The 17,308-nt window shown below is 51.8% G+C and overlaps 1 protein-coding gene across 1 annotated transcript in view; it reads left to right on the forward strand.

Annotated features, from left to right (window-relative positions):
- Positions 1–17,308, forward strand: part of LOC122386452 (nascent polypeptide-associated complex subunit alpha, muscle-specific form-like) — a 66,557-nt gene that overhangs the window by 21,114 nt on the left and 28,135 nt on the right. Inside the window, exons 3-4 of the transcript XR_006257383.1 lie at positions 6,096–6,254; positions 10,769–10,951. The gene's annotated coding sequence lies outside the window, so the exon portion shown is untranslated. The remainder of the gene's footprint in view (positions 1–6,095; positions 6,255–10,768; positions 10,952–17,308) is intronic.

The raw sequence follows: 17,308 nt of genomic DNA on the forward strand, positions 1-17,308 counted from the left end.
AAGCTAGGAATGTTATACATCATCTATCGAGATGACAGAGACACTTACATCTCATTAAACTACGAGAATATGATTGAGATCAATAAAGATCTATCGAGTGTTAGAGCTTCTCTGAAATGTCTCGATTCCGGAAAATCTGTGCCGATGCCAATGGATTTTTTATCGATGATGAGTTATTACTCATATATTTATAATAATGTTGATACGGTTCCTACCATTGTGTCTCGAGATCCATACCAGCAATATCTTTTTGAGTACAAAAATTTCCAAATGCCTCCTCCGAGTGCGCTTGACCTGCAGACCATCAATTTGATGTACAAATGCACTGATGACTGGGCAGCGGCATGCCGGGAAAGTGGCAAAGAAGTCCCGAAATGCAAGAATTACGGCTATCTGACGAAGGATTGTGTGTGCTCGTGTTTGCCTGTTTATACTGGAAAATTATGCGAAACAAAAATATCAACCAATTTTCCTTACCCTTTGCAAGACGGGGTCTTCAACTGTACCATTACGGAGGGTGGAGTATACGATCTGGGCGAAATGATGCCAATCAGCGCGCCTGTTGATCCAGACAAGTTCGATGTAATATTTATCATTGTCAAGCTGGAACCTTCAGGCAAAGGCGTGTTACCCTTCGTCTCGGTTCGTATGCATCCGGACGGTGTGAAAGCCTTGCACGAATCGATAAAGAGAGAGGAAAAAGACGCAATGACGAGACCGAGCATGTGGGACTGCACCTGGGGAATACGCATGATGTGGGGGAGCGATAACCAGGACAAAGGTCGCCGCCTGGCCTGCGAATGCACCTCGGTGTTCGGCTTCAACGAGCCGAAAGAAAATGCTCGCGTTTTGAGCGCACGATCCGAAAACATGACGTTGACTTACAGCAATCGTTTGGGAGAATGGTTCCACAGCATAGAATATGTCTCAAGAGACACATCGAGGTTTATTCTCGAGGCTCACTATCGGGAGCCACCGAAGCTGACACAGAAACAAAACAGGACCTCTGATGGCGGCGGCGGCGTGGGTGGCGTCAACGGTACCGAGTCGCCGCTGACGGTCACGGCGGCAGCGATGACGGCAGCCGGAGGTGCCGGCGGCATGGCCGCCATCATCGGAGCCGTCGCAGCGCTGCTGCTCCTCTGTCTTCTGTGTCTGCTCCTCATGAAACGACGAAAGAAGAAGAAAAACCTGGATGAGCTCGGAGAAGAGGAAGAGGGAAGTGAGGGTAGCGGTTCTGGATCCGATGAAAACTGAGATGACCGCCATGTTGGAACTGGGAGGTCGAAGTTTTGTTCTGCTGTCCTTTGTCCCTGAGTACAGCGTATTTTGTTTTGTTATATATGATTAAATAAAAGGTTAACTATAGATGCATACCTTATACTTTTACGTGTATGATGTGCAAGGCAGTGCCAAAATGATGCACGGGTTCAGGGGCTTTAGTGCCCAAGTAACGTTTTTAGGTCAGAATAGACACCATCGCTGCTTAGACACCATCGCTCGACAACGGATAGGTACTACCACGGTGGACACGAAGTGCGTTGGCTCGATTGTAATGGGTAATTCAGGATACCGCAGCCATTTTCTATGCAACGCCTAGCGGTTATGTATCCGAAATTATTAGTGGCGCTTGGACGTTATGGGCGTTCACTGGCTGATGTCGCCAGTCTTTGCAGGGAGACCGTTCGCCATCCGTTATCACTGATGCAGGGCACATAATCAGCACGGCGACCTGATGTATCTCATTAGGGCCGGCACGGGCGTCACAAGACTTTCACCCGCCCACGAACACGGACTGGCGTGGCGACGGGTGCGACTTTCCCGCGGCCGTATCGGCCTTTCCAGAGTCGATCTACTGCCACCTTGGGCTGCAGCCCTTCTCATGACGGTCACGTCAGTGTACAGTCTGTCTTAAAAGTACCGCGCAAAGTGACGGTGGATCCATCAAGCCTGACCGAGGAAGGGCCTGCTATAATTTGAAAGTCACCGAACCAATGGAGCTGGGGAATGGACGAGGATGTCCATTGCTTCGGTGACTCAAATTTGGCAGTCCTTCATCGGTCAGGCTTGATGGATCCACCGTCACTTTGCGCGGTACTTTTAAGACAGACTGTACAAGTGATGGCATGGACATTGGTTACATTAAAAATGTCGCTTAGCGATGGCCTGGCTCCTTGATGCTACCTGCATGGCGGCTCGGTGATCAGTGGAAGCTGGCCGGACATGACCACGAAAGTGACCACAGCGTTCCGAGCACAGTCACCCGCCGCCCGGGGGGCAATCACGGCCAACGCCAACGGCCGGACGTGCTATGACCGGTGTGACGTGCGGCGGCGGCGTTCGCAGCGCACGGCGACGCTCGGCGGCGTGCGCGCGGCGTGTTCACATGGAAGCCGGAAGTGAGCGCGCCGCGCCGCTTGAATCAGGTGACCCACCGTAGCCGGAGGCGGCGGATGTTGTGACACGGCCGGTCGTGATGCCCCAGTGGGCCGGCGGCGCGCGGGACGGGTGAATCTGGCGCACACCGCGTCGCATCTGTCACCGGGCTCGCGCTCGATTGGCTGCCATTATCCGATTAGTCGGTGCAGTGAGCACCGATGAATCAGAGGCGGCCTGAGAGCACCGGCGCTACCAGATGGGAGGCATCCGGTGCAGTTCGCCCGAAACGGAACACCGCCGAGCCCGATCGCTGCGGTCGGGAGGCACGGACTGCCGCGCCAGTTAGAGCTCGGTCAGTTCAAAATCCCTCGCGGTGGCGGCGGACGTTTTTAGCCAGCGGGAGGCTTTTATGTGCCATTCTGCGGCCCCGGTTTCGTGAGGAGAGGCCTTTAGACGGTGATCATTAGCGCGTTTCGCGAACGTTCGTGCAGGGCGAAAAACCGGGTCCATTCACCGGAAATACGAGACATGTTCTGGTGACCATTGTGTTGTGGCGTGAATGGTCGCTGGTCGGGAGTTATAGGCTGCTCGGCTGTCACATAGGAAAGCTATCCGTCTGGCCTAAGCTGTTTGTTACATGAAAACTGATGTATGGCATCCAGTGCGAAACCTTTCTTAGGACGGGTTTGACTGGGGCGCTTTGTTCAGGTTTTCGCATTGGATCACTCAAAGGCTCCCCATCTCTACTTTTAGTTTTCTTTTCTTTGGGCATGCGTCTACGGCAAGACTGGATGTACCGAAATATTTATTACAAGCGGCTGTCGCTACTGTGCAGAATTGCTGCATCACGCTGTTGTGCGAACAAACAAGTGACCTTGTGTCACCTTGACAACACTCCCATACACACACAGTCAGCAACGCACATAGGGGCGGGCAGCACAGAGGCAATTTGCGCTCTCTAAACAGCTGAGCGCTGCGACCGGCCACCTGTGCGCCGAGTGACGTGAATTGCTGCGTGTGTGCCTCTGTCCAAGGCCGGCCAATACGGGGCAGTGGGGTTTGTTTTTGGTCGATGGACCATCAGTGCTGTTTGAACGCCCAACAGACCCGAACTGGGCCGTCGCGCAGAGCTGGTGACATGAGGGCAAACGCATCGGCAGTGCCGTGAGCGAGATGGGGGGCGGCCTTGACCTGGTCTGCGGGGCCCACATCAGTGTGATGTGACTAAGCGTCACTCCATGGCGATTTGTGGGCAAACAGGGCGGGTGGCTCATGAGCGTAGCTGGTTGAGATAACATCGACTACGTGTCTGCGCAATTCATTGATTCTATTGATGTTTTTGCTGAATTTTCCGTGTATCACACATTTTGTACATTCAATTCTCTGGTGTGTAATTTCAGCTCTTCATATTTCTAAATGATGTTATATACTACTCATCCTGTCTGTATAATATCTTAGGTCGCACAGTCGACATGCTTCTCACCATGCCTCCTCTTTTGAGCATCTCAGACGCACACAACTCACCAGGCCATCACCCACGCTTCACAAAAATTTCCCCGCCTCCCGCCCCATTATCCCTGCCCGCCCATACGCTGTGCAGCTTACCGTCAGAATACCGTGACGAACACCCTTACTGATGTGCTGCACTTGGCTCCCTTTTATCCAGCCTTAGCTGCTTGGCGGTCACGTTCCGACCAACCTCGTCCGTTTTGTGTCCTGCCTTTGTCCGTTTGCTTTCTTTTCGTCGCCCTTCGTTCTCATTTTGTCTTCATTTCGGCTCTGTACCGCCTCTCTTTCTCTGTCATGTTTTGTTCCGTCTCTGTCCCGTTCCGTCTCCATCCCGTCTCTGTCTTACCGCCTTTATCCCGTATTCCCGTCTCCATCTCCGTCTCCGATCTATTTTCTCTCCGTTCCCATGCCATTTCCGTTCAGTTTCCAGTTACCTTTTCCGTTCCGTTCCCGCCCTGTCTCCTTCCACCCCTTTTCGCTGTCGCCTTCAGTCGCCTTCCACTCACGCCCGACTGACGTCCGACACGGTCAGCGGTTGGTTGGTCGGCTTCAGCCGGTTAAAAGGGCGGCATTTGCATCTGTCGAGGAGCTGCTGCCGGCGGGCCAGACAGCCTGGCGGCCGGGTGTGACGGTTTCCCCGATAAATCGATGTTTGTCGCGGAGCTCAGGTGCCGGCCGATGACAGAGGCTCGTTTTACGCCCGGAATGGGAACGCCACACGTGGTCCTCAGCGGACTAATGGGTTTTGCGTGCGCTGGCTAATGGAAAAATGACACAGTTGTTGATCTTGGTAATTGTGTTGTGATTCAATTCATTTGATTATTTTCATGAATAGACTATTGTAAAAGCGTCTGTAGGGAAGAGTTCTTCTATCTTTGTCTCTCCTTCTTCGCTCATCACATTTATTTGATGTTTCTCACAACCGTGCTAAGATTCAATGTTTCGCTATCCAATGTTATAATGTTGTGTCCGGCTTCATATGGCTTTAAAGCCACATTTGCTCATACATACATAATCGTCCTATATGCCAACGGTTGGGCTGATTATGATGACAACGTATTGTTTATCTAGTGGTCAAACCAGAAAATGCCTTATTCGCCTTGAATGCAGCTTTACTTTCGACTTCGACGTATGATGAAATGATTAACAGTTATTAACAGTTTGTATTCAGGTCAGCATCCGCCAATAAGGACAATACCCCGTCATTCCCGTATGTATAATGCCAGCTATTTCGTGCAAGTCAGTTATATAAAAAATGCGACATAGTTGCTTTATCAGCTCAGTTATGACTTAACACCCTTTCCGAAGGCATTAATGCCAATGATTGGTACCCACTTTAGGTGCACATACCGCGATGTGTTTGATATTCACTATTGGTTATCACTGGTCTCGTGAGTCAACACTGTGTCTGTCATGGCTGGAGATTTGCCATTGCATGGGGCTCAGTCGCTATGCAAATGAGCGTTCACCTCGCAGCCAGCCAAGCTAGAACTTCCCTTTATTCAATCCACACAAGGCGAATCATCGCTCTTCATGACACCCTAGCCACAACCGCCACCAAACAGCTCGCGTCCCACGAACACCGTGGGATCTGCGCCGCCGCCGCAACGACCGACGATCGGAAGTGACACCGCCCGCCCCCAGTTCTCACCAGGGCCCCCAGTTCTCACCCTGTTGACCCCAATCGGACGCCGCTTTCGACTGTGTCGGTTCGACCTGCTCCCCGCCGCGCCCCTCCGCTGCAGTGTCAGCTCGTCACATCACTAGCACCCGTCAGGCGTCACTTGTCATCATTCGAGGAGGCTGTGCTGTGTGTCACTCGACGTCATCGTAACGAGCCTTGTTTTTGTTCGCTGTGCTCGACACTTGTCTCAACGGTTCTTCAGCGTGCTTGTTGTCACTTGGAGCACATTTCAGCTGGTTGCTACATTCTCAGAGATGAGTAACACACCGTGTTGCATTTGTGGCTAGATGTCAAGAGTGCATCAGTGCAGAAGGTGTCCGGTAGCTACAGTGCACCTACAGTGCAGTAGGTGTCCGGTCCGGTATCATGTTGTTTCTGTTGATGTGTACCTATTTAATTATTTCGATGCTTATACGAATATTTTTTTATTGAATTCACCATTTTTGGTAATCAGACCTACTCCATAAGAGGAAATATGCTCATCGGTCACCGTCTTCTTAACCCTATTTCCCGGCTGTTGCAGTTGCCACTGCCGACCTGCAGCCGTTCTATGAAGAGGCGGGCTCGGCCGAGCCGGGTCGCCGGCCCGCCGCCATGTTCCACCTGGCCGGAGACCTGGGCTCGGAGCCAGACTTCATCGAAGGCTACAGCTGCCTGGAGACCATCGTCGAAGAGAATTCCGGTGAGTCTTGTAACTCTACTGTCGCAATGTTTTAGAAAATGTGATGCATGCTAATGTATGTCTATGTTTTGTATCGGGCTTTCTTTAACCCTCGCCCGCACATGGGGGGGGGGGGTGGTTGCCACCCCCCAGGCAGTCTTTCTGCTCTGCACTCAACATTTTTAAAGCTAGAAGGCTGATTTTTCGTATAGCTGCTCGTCTATCCTTTCTTGATGTCCACTGAAAATTTCAAGTTTCTGTGATTTTTGGTTTCGGAGATATGACCTTGTTTTTTAGGTCATGTCATGACCCAAATGGCCAATTCTCAACATCTTGCGTTTGCCATGGGCCTTGTGAGCTTTTGACACCCTGATTTCGGCCTTTTTTGCCAGTCTTACCTCCCACCTATCATGGAACATGTTGTTCGACGATGTACAGGGGTCAAGGTCAGGGTCAAGGTCAACCTAGGTCATCTAAGATAATTGCGTTTTAGGCAAGCTGAATTTACTTTTTGTGAAGTTTTTTGACTGCATTTTTGGTAAAAGCTTCTCAGATCATGATTTCATGTGATATGGACCCAAAAACAATCGGTGCACACATCAGTATACACACAGACACACACAGACATACAAAAACATATAATTGACCTTGACCTAACTTGACCTGAAATGACCTCAGCAGCAAAATTCTGGTCGGATAGTGTGACAAAGAGGTTCTAGCTGGCTTGGCACCAGAAAACAGCATCGTCATCGGTATTTGATAGGCAGCGCACTTGATATCCAACGGTGACCCAAAACAGCAACATTTTTTAGTTTGACCTGACCTGGAAGGTCAATGACTGACCTGAGAAGGTAAAACTGGGTATCATTGGATTCGTCTTTTCCCAAAGAATCTTTTTGGTCTTTACTGCTAAGCTCTATCTCCAACAGGAACGAAATGGCGCGGGGGGGGGGTGGCAACCACCCCCCCCCCCCATGTGCGTTCTAGGATGGGAAAATGGCATGTGCGGGCGAGGGTTAAAAGGTCCGAATTGATTACTAATCCAATCAAGAATCATCACCAGTAACATGATTAAAAATTGGATAGCGATTAGCGATGACAGACTTGCTAAGTTGGATGAGACTCATTGTTTTGTGTCTGTTGATTCAAGAAGGTATCCACTATCATAGGCGCGGGAGCCCGGGGGGGCAGTGGGGGCAGCTTGCCCCCCCCCCAACTCTGGGGCCGTGGGGGCGGTGCCCCCACAGCTTTGAGACGGAATACCACACTTTTTTTGCAAATGTTTTCTTTTTTTGTTGAAAAAGCCGAGGGGTGGAAAATAAGTGGCCTAAAACTGGTGAGAAAACTAGATTTGGGGGTACCCTAGGTTGATCTCTATTATGGTGTGCCCCCCCAGTCGGAAAGTAGTTCCCGCGCCCCTGTCCACTATCCAACCCCATGGACCCAATAACCCCACGAAGTTCCTAACCGGCTACACGTAAGTTACGACGGCCGCGTCCCGTTTCACAGCCCCGTTGTATGGCCCATCTATCGAACCCTAGCTCATGTCGTTATCGACTGCCATAAATCCCCAATGACTCTAATGTTCAGCACTGACAGACGGACAAAGCCTCGTTGGAACTCGAGTGACCCGTGCCGCCACCGACCTCATCCTGAGTGACCTGTACCGCTACCGGCCCCACGCCCAGCCTGAGAGACCCGTGCCGCGAGTTGCCGTCGACCTCAGCATGGCAAAGTCGGTCCACAAACCTATTGTACGAATGCTCATATCCGTTTGGCCTGTAGCTGCCGACAAAGCTGCACGCTCTGGCAGTCTAGCGGAAGCTCTTGATTGGAAGCTCTGGGGCTGCACCGGAGGATGTGATCCGATGCAATAGCGACATCAAAAGGCTGATCAGAGCGTTTGATGTACGCACTAGCGACGTGAAGTTGGTAACAGGCTTGTTACAGGATGAGATTGCTTGTGACGTGAGCCAGGAATTGCATATTCCCGCCTGGCCTGATGCGGCTAAAAATACCTACCAGCATTCCTTCGGACTATATTATGTATAACATGGAACAATGAGGTCATGCCAATGTTACAGAGGACCGCCTGTGGTGTTTTCGGAGCACGCGAGGCGAGTTACATATGTATCATATGAGTTGGACATGGGAAGGGGGTCACACGAGTGGTCATGTCAAGGCCCAGTGATGGCAGGAGAAGGTCAAATGAGCCTTGAGGCTAGGCTGGGTCACAAGGAGAAACTGTTCCTTATAGGGATGCGTGTCATGTCAGGCAAAAGGTCAAACATGTCACAATTCAGCATCACGCCACCAATTTAGCGCACATTTTTAGCTCATCGACCTTTCTACCGGGTGCTGGCGTGTCGGGTTTCCCACCGACCTCTGCTGGACCTGCCCGGTCGGTCGCCCGTTACCTCCAGCCGGTCGGTCATGCTCGGTTGAAGCCGTTTGCTAATCCATTTGCTCCGTCATGCGGCGAGGGAAGCCATGCGTCAAATCCGAATCGCCAGCGATTATATCCGTTCGACGCAGCAGTCCGCCGACCAACGCGTGTGGGACGAAACTGCGGTAGGAGAGAGGAGACTGCGCTTAAAGAGCTGCAAAACAGCCCACAAAAAACATTGTAGATGCGACGCCGCCGTATTGCTCCTCACGCACGCTGTTGCGGCGATGACTGGCGCATTTGTGGCGATCAGGCGGCGCGTCTCGGCGCGGCGGCTGCCGGCTGTGTCGGCGGCACGCAGCTCGATCCGGCGTGACGGAGCCGAGACACGGCGCTCCGCTCGGCCAAAACAGCGGCTCCGCGGCGCCAGCCCGCCGCCGGAACAACTCGTGTCGAACGGTGGCTACGCCCGGTACGCGCCGGAGCTGGTCGTGCCCACTGCCCAGCAATGTGTCGATCATTACGAGAAAGCAACGCGGCGACTGCGGTAGGTCGTCTGGAAGAAGAGCGAGTAACACAGACTTGGACTTGTGACATGAAGGAATTGAGGCCTTCCTTGGCGCACCCGGTAGTGAAAAAATTGTTGGTTGAGAAGGGACGATGACGTGAATGTTTGGGGGATCCTCAAGGAAGGAGGAGCCGTCACCGACACCGGAAATGGTGGGAACCACTCCTGTCTGGGATGTGTGCCGATGGAGCCTCCGCCCCGCTTCCACTCCCACTCCCGCCCCGCTCCACCCCCGCCTCCATTTCTTCGGTTCCACCTTGTTCCTGCTGGTGAAATATCTTCACCACTTTTCATGCATGCTTCGATTACGAAATGTCTCGAACATTCTCGTACTTAATTTCTTCTACATATGGAGCTTTAATTTATTCATGTAGTCAAACTGACATTCGATATTCCTGAAATTCCTCTGACCTTTCAGTGAAATTAATTGAAAACCCACGCTTCTGACGGAGCCCATCCCGATAGCTTTTCAATTTTCTATCATGAGTCGTTCGTGGCACGAACGATTCTCATTTGACTCTAAAAACCTTTTCTCATTTGAGGATGATTGTATTGGTGGCATATTATCGCCTGCACCGTTGTAAAGAAAGTTAAAGGATCTCAAAAGGCAAACAATTTGTCATTTTAAGCAGTTGTTGTGCAGGATACATTTTGATTATATCAATGGTTGGCAAGTGCTTCATGCAATGCTGCAGCTGCTACGCCTCTATATATGTGAATAGGTACTTACATAGTTAACTGACGGCAAATTTAATCGCAAGATGACACAGCAATTCAAATAGTGTAATGGAATTGGCGTTCCGACATATGCGTAATTACTTAACCCCGCAAAACTTCGAACGTCGCTTTGCTAAGCATTTCGCCTCGCCATGCATCGTGAGTCATGGATACTTCCTGTTCCGCCGCTGTTTCGAGTGGTCATGGCGCTCGCCGCGAGCATTCCCATATTAAACTTCCCACACAATCAGGACTCCAATTTGACAAGAGCAGGCTAACGACCGCGGTAACCGCCGAGTTAATGATCGTGAAACGACAATCTCTGTGTCCCCGTGAGAGACTGGTCATGGCTAGCCTGGCGCTGAGCGTGCTGGTCAGCGTCCGACGCTCCACTCCGCCCCTGGAAGACTCACGGCAGCGCGGCGCGGTGGAAGGGCACCTTCACGAGCGCTGCCCTTCACCCTGCGGCCTGCGCGCTACGCTACGGCGGTCGTGAATGTGCGCCCCGTGACTAATGAGATTCGGGTTCACTTAAGGGCTAAGGTGCTTACATAGGTGTTCAATGGAGCATATATAGTTCCAAGCGTTCTAGGTTGATACTTGTGGTTCGTATGTGCCTTTGAAAATGAGGGCGCCTTATTTTTGTTAACTCTAAAGTACACTGTACTCACGATTGTGATTCGTGACATGTTGTTTTACCGTATACGTTGACTCAGAACCACACAAATATACCTTTGTTGGGACGGTGCGCGACAGTACTCAGGTCGTGATTGCCGACTGGTTATAATTTCACGCCCATGACTCATGAGTCATGACCGTGAGTGACTCAGCACGACCTGACCGCCGGTCTTCCTCTCTCCCCAGACGATATGCGCAGCGACAGCGACAGCTTGCGCTCTGGTCCGGCCAGCCGGGACTGGTCTGAGGACTCGGACGGCCAGGACGGGACTACCTCTCCGTCTGCACTGACCGCCGGCCCGCCGGGCTGGACCTGGTGCCTGGAGCCGTCCGACTCGACCGGCGCCGCCGACGACTGGGGCTCAGAAGGTCAGTATCACGGGTGGCGATAATATCAGTGGGGCGTAATATCCCGTGTACCAAAATATGCTCTATATCAATGACCAGGGGGTGAGAAGGCCAGTAACTATCACTGGTATCCTGGCGCGGATTGTGTAAAGATGACTGGAGATCAGGTCAGTATCACTGGTGTGAACTAAATGTCGATGATTTGGGGTCAGAATGTTGGCATGACCGGCGCGGGGCACTGCAGGTGCTCCCTGGCAGAAGGACAGATCGCTTGCAACATTTGAAGATGCTAAGAAAGAAATAGCGTTCCGAACTTGGGCCATTAGTGTTGAAAGAACGACAGACGAATACTTAAAAGGTATTATTGAATAATTGATGAAGGTTATGTCCAAACATCTCAGCACTGTCATCGGGAGGGTTCTAGACGGGAGGAGGGGCCTAGATAGGAAACTTTAGAACCAGTTGTCCATGAGGGGCGAGCTAGATTGCAGAGTAGAGAGATTGTGCTGAGCGTCACGAGGGTTGCCTAGAATGACAATGAGCAGCAGAGAGGGGTGGGCATCGAAAACAAGTCACCGGAGATGCAAACAAGAAGGTATCGAGGAATGTTACACGCGTTACTTATAACTGGGCTACCATGACGGACTAGACGCATTCTTCGGCTCGTGGTCTAGAATGTTACTGGTCAGACAGTATTTCCGATCATGTCATGAAGTTCATGAAGACCTCGATCTGCTAAGTGCGTTAGGGATGTAATTACACCGTCCAGGTTATTTGGGGGCTGAGAACTTCAGGAAGGCAGGGCCCAAAAGGTCGTCAGGAGCACCTCGAGTGGTGTGGCTTAGTGGGTCAGTCAAACCAGTCAATGGTCGTCGATGGCTGGGTGTGGGAAAGACAGGGAAAACGACCTGTTAAATGAGGATAATGGCTGTCAATGGCAGGAAAGAGCGAAGCCATATTTGAGGCAAAAGACATCACCTAATTTCTGGCGAAGTCTTATTGCGCATTGAAAACATTATTGGTGCTTTATGCCTCTATAACAATGACAGCATTAATCCAGTAATTTAATTCGACGCCTTAGCCCTGAAATTACATTTTTCAACAGGCAATACCAAAGCATTAAGGCATGCCGGATAGGTAGGAAGGCATGTTGTGCACGAAGTAATTATTTGGCATTAGGTAAGCATGAAGTGCAAGGTCACTATTTGGCTTCAGCAATTTGCTGAGTGATTCATCAGCTTGTGTGCATGGAAACTGGCATTGTTATGTCTGTAAAACCACATTGTCAACACTCGATTTGGCTATCTCCTATGGATAGAGCTACCTAGCGTTGAATATTCTCACGAGACTCTCAAAGTGGCAGCCTAGTTATAGTATGCACGCCAGCTGACTTTGTTTTGACCACCGGCGGCGGCATTGCGGGTCGTATAAATATACAGGACACCGCTCTTGGACACCGGTGGCTCGTCACTTTGCCTTAGCATGGCAAATACCCAACGTTTATTTCTAGCGATCAAAGAAATGTTGATTGTCCCTATTTAAAATTGCGTGCAAGTCAGCTCGCTCCGTGCCTCGATTCATCAAAACTGTCGCAGAATACCTCGTGCGATGCATGGAGTACAGCTTACAAGGCTAAAGTGACGTCTGCGGACTGCCAACTGATAAATGCACTCCTAATTTGACTGCCAGTCCGGAAGTCATGCCTCGGTGGCCACATTTAACGAGACATTGCACTGGTTACGTCATACGTGGACGACGTTCCTGACGCGTGGGTGGGGCACAGTGCACGTTCAGCTGGAGTGAGGAGTGCATTGTGAAAGTTCCCTGTCTCTCTCCGCCCTCCCCTCCCCTTCCCCTGCCATGTCACGAGCTGCCTGCACGAGTCGATGCAGGGGGGGGGGGGGAACTGGGTGGACGGCACTCAGATCAAGATGTCCCGAAAGACATGTGCAGCGGTTTATACTAGTATAAGGCAGTTCATGGTTTAGCGCACGTTAAATGTACTGTCTTGAAGCGAATGCTAGGTATGCTTGCTTTGTCAAGATGAATTGATGCTTGGCTCTGGACCCAATAAATACATCCGCGATGCTCTGATTATCAGTAAATGATCGACAGTTATTTTGTCTTTCATTCTATGTTTCTTGAGTTGTTATTTGTTGATCTGTCTTGACAGTTCTGATCAGTGTTATCAGTTATGATTTACGGACTAAGGCACAACAAAATTCTAGCTGGTTAGGTTGTAATTGGGTCGCTGACCATCTATTAGATGGCGATGATAGTAGCTGTCAGAGAAACCAGAAAATAACCACAAATTATCCTTACATTGATCGCTAACGTGATACCAAAACAGGTGTCAGGTGACCGTACACTCGCTGCTTTCCGACATCAAAGCAGCCATGTCAAAACGTCATACCGTCATGGCTGGGACGGCCCGATCTGACAACGCCATTACAACTCCCGGCGTGGTATCTCGCGGACAGAACACTTTGGCATCGGCAGCGTGACGAGCGTGACGGTCAATAGAGCCGTCACGTCACCACCCATTCCGTCACGTAACGTCCCGTCATGTGTCCGCCCCGCGTCACGGGTCACCGAGCGACCCTGTGACGCGCGAGCGTTGTGTCATGGCCCGGGAGTTGTCAGTGAGGGCTGCAAAATGGGCACGGTTTGGATGGGGAAAGTGGGATTGGTATTTGGTATAGCTGTTGACTGTTGATGTGTAGTATTGTGTGTGTGTGTGGGGGGGGGGGGAGAGGGGGCGTTTCTAGGAATATCGCGACATGGTTGCGAATATTGGGAATTCGGGCGGGTTAATGATGCGTCTGCAAGTGGATGCGCTAAAGCCTGCCGAAAGCAAGAGGCTCAGCGAAGGCCAAACAAAGCCGTCTACTCGTACTTCTAGCGTGTTACAAAATTCATACAACCTTTGCATCCTCACCAACTGCCTCGTAACAAATAACTATGAGAAGTTAAAACCCGCACTAGAGGGCAACAAGTGGAAAGGCCGGTCCGGATCCTTCCAAGGCCCATGGCCTCTTCCCGGGCGACCCGCGCTGTTGCATTCATAATGCCGTCCACCCCTCCGCCGGCTGACCGGTCTGTAGCAGACCAGTGCACGGCACAGTTCGGTGGCCGCCACCCTCCTGGCCTCGGGACACTGCCCGCGGCGGTATCGTCGACGGTCTGTTCACATGGAGGCTCTGCCTGGACCGTTCGGGCCTTGCCCGGTGTGTGGTAGAGTGGATACCACTGGGAAACCAGGCAACTGAATCCAATCTTATAAATTCCGTGGAATGGATATGACAGCACTGGCTGAATTTCAGCTGCCGAAAACGGCTACTAAATTGAATGTTTTTTTACACATTTCAGTCCATATATTGACGGCCCCGAATCGTTTTGTTGATTCGGATGATTCGGATACGCGTTTGCCAACACTGGTATAGGTGCTGCAGTGCGTATGTTGACAAATGCCGTAAATAGCATTGCAGCACCTTTTATCAGTTTGGGTCGGTGCCGGTATTGGTGCCAGTACAACAGCGCTCATAGCACTACACACCCACGCGGCTGGCACCGACCGGTCTACTGCGCCACTGCCGGCCGGCCGAGCTCGTCTGTTGCGTCTGCAGTGGGTGTGGGTCGTGACCCGTCTACTAACGGGGTCGGCACCAGCCGACGCCCCTGTCCATAGCAGTCGTGACGACCACTGCTGGGAGGTGACCCGGCCACATATGGAGGGACGCGCAGAGGGTGTCGGAGGGGGGCGCCCGGGAGAGGTTTTTGTTAGGTGACTTGCAATGTTTGTGCCTGCAGAAGGCGGGCGCGATGCGACTTGCCAGCTATGTTCTCTGAGGAAGATAATAGAGTTTATCACGCTGGTGTTTGGGTTGAGCTCGCTGTTTCTCCGTTGTTAGCGCCGGACTGCGCTTTGTAAGCCGTCAGGTTGTGTCTGAGGCTTACTGGATAGATCGCATCAGATCAGGGAGAATCTCAGATCCCGCTAATGTGGTCTTTTCCTTTTGCTTTCTCCCTATCACCCTTTCTTTCTCCGTCTCTCCCTTCCCTTTCTGTTTTTTTTTCTCTCTCTCTCTCTCTCTCTCTCTCTCTCTCTCTCTCTCTCTCTCTCTCTCTCTCTCTCTTTTTCTTACTTTCGCTCGCGGGCTCGCCTCTCCTCTTTATTCACTCGTCCTCTACCGATACGTCCCTCTTCCTAGAACATCCCGACGACGACAGTTGAGGACCGCCAGCCCTGTGATTGCGGCAGAAGCGTGGGCGATCGGCCCCGGGCCAGCTTTGGAACACGCTCCTTTTCTGTAGAGTTCTGCCATAACCGGCAACTGATCACTCCAACTTTGGCGGCCTGACGTGGCCCGGTGATGTCGCCATGATTTGATGTCTGATGTAGCGGCGTGACGTAGGACACTCACACGGCGCTTCTGAGGTGTAAAGTGTGATGTGATCCGTCTTGACGTTTGACGTTGCCCGTCTGATGTCTGACGTGGCTGTGAGTGTGACGTTTGCTGATAAGTAATAATAGTCTAGATGTTGGGCCTAAAATCACCCAAAACAGGTCATAGAGGAGATGTCTACACTCTACAGGGCCTGCAGATGTCCCCGTTACGCTGTATGGGCTCAGGTGTCGATTGTCGAGAGGGTAGTGTGGTACCGCTACTTCCTGAACCGATGGCCCTGCCGCCCGGCTGGTAGCATAAAGGGTCCGTTATATGGTGTGGAGAGAAAGGAGTGGCAGGTGGGGAGGAGAGGATGGGATGGCTGGGACGAAGCGGACGGGAGGAGAAGGGTTGAACTGAGCTAGGTCAGGAAAAGGGAGAGAGAAAGTAGAGGGCTGGCAGGAAGGGTGCATGGACAAACAAGCATTACTAAAATGAAACGGAAATGGGCTGGGAACTATAAACATATGAACTGAAGATTGGACGGAAACAGGATACGGACACGATGACATAATTTAGACGGTCGGAAATTGAAAGCAATCTGCAGTGGACGCAAAATGACCACAGCAGTCGGGACGTCCTGGAACCCCCCAATAAACAACCAAGGGCAGACATATCCACGATTTCAAACAAACCTAGCAGGCAAGCAGTAATGCCGTAGGTCGCAGGGCATCTCCTCTGCATATAACAGCTGGGCGATGCGGGCCATTTCGTCGGCGGCAATAACACACCCTCAGAGCCTGCACTGCACTATACACACCACCACGTCACTCCGCCCACGCATCAGCCACGTCACCACATCACGTCAGACGCCGCGGTGACGTCGCTGATGGGGCGGGTGTCAGCAGTGACAGATCCGTTGCGCAAACGAGAATTGCAAGGGCGCGAGGATTGAGCGAGTGAGTGCCCGGGTGTGCAACCTTCTGTTGACGTGTGGTGGTAGTGGGGGGGGGGGGCGCCCTTCACCCTGGTGGGGATGTTTTGAGGGCGACAGATTGTGGAGTAACGGCTCGAGGCGTTTTAGGTCGGCTTTAGGACGAGGGCGGGCTGTCACGGCGTGGTGCTTGGGTCCATTGTCACCACACAGCGTGTCCCGCTATAGCGTCCAAGGGTGGTGTACGGCTTTAATTAGGTGTCAGTACCTCCAGACGGCGATTTCTCAGACCGACGCGACCCGGACGTCCAAGGTTTGGTGCGAGGAGTCGTGGAAGAGTCACTTTACTCCGTCGCGGTGCGCCACAGTTTGAAGTGGCGCACCGCTGTTTTGATACGTGCGTGTCTGTGTGTGTCTGTGTGCGCATTGCACACGAGTGTTGCAATCCGTCACGTGGTCGGTATTGTTAACACGTCACTATTCGTCACGGACGGCGCGCGTTACTGTGCGTAACGGTCACGGCGCGAGCGACGGAAGTGGGGCCATCTGACCTATAGGTGACCCCACGGAGTAATGACGACAGTGGCAGGTGCGCAGCCACCCCATTGTCACGGGCACGGCGGAGGGGGTGGGGGGTGGGGGGGGGGGAGAATGTAGAGAAGTGACGCACCTTGATTTTTACCGTCGCGGAAGGTGACGTTACCTGGAGCTTACACATTTCTTGCTCCGCTTTAGATCCAGATAGTCTCGTTGGTCAGCTGTAATTTATTTTTATATATTCTTTAAACATGCGATTTATATAAACCGCTCAAAGAATTCACCATCGATTTAAACTCCGATTAAGCTATTGGACTCACCATCACAATGCGTCGTATGCCATTAATGCTCTGTTTTCACAGCAGGTCTGCTGTGCGGGAATTATTGTCCGTCCTGTATCGATGTGGTTTTTCCTCGGCAGCAGACTGCCCCTGGCGATACATTGCTGACGTTATTGGCCTGCAAATACCCGCCGATCGGGTGATCTGAATACACCGGGCCTGATTATGCAGCGTTATA

The sequence above is a fragment of the Amphibalanus amphitrite genome, unplaced genomic scaffold, assembly GCF_019059575.1.
Source record: "Amphibalanus amphitrite isolate SeventyFive unplaced genomic scaffold, NRLGWU_Aamphi_draft 000252F_arrow, whole genome shotgun sequence".
Lineage (NCBI taxonomy): Eukaryota > Metazoa > Arthropoda > Thecostraca > Balanomorpha > Balanidae > Amphibalanus > Amphibalanus amphitrite.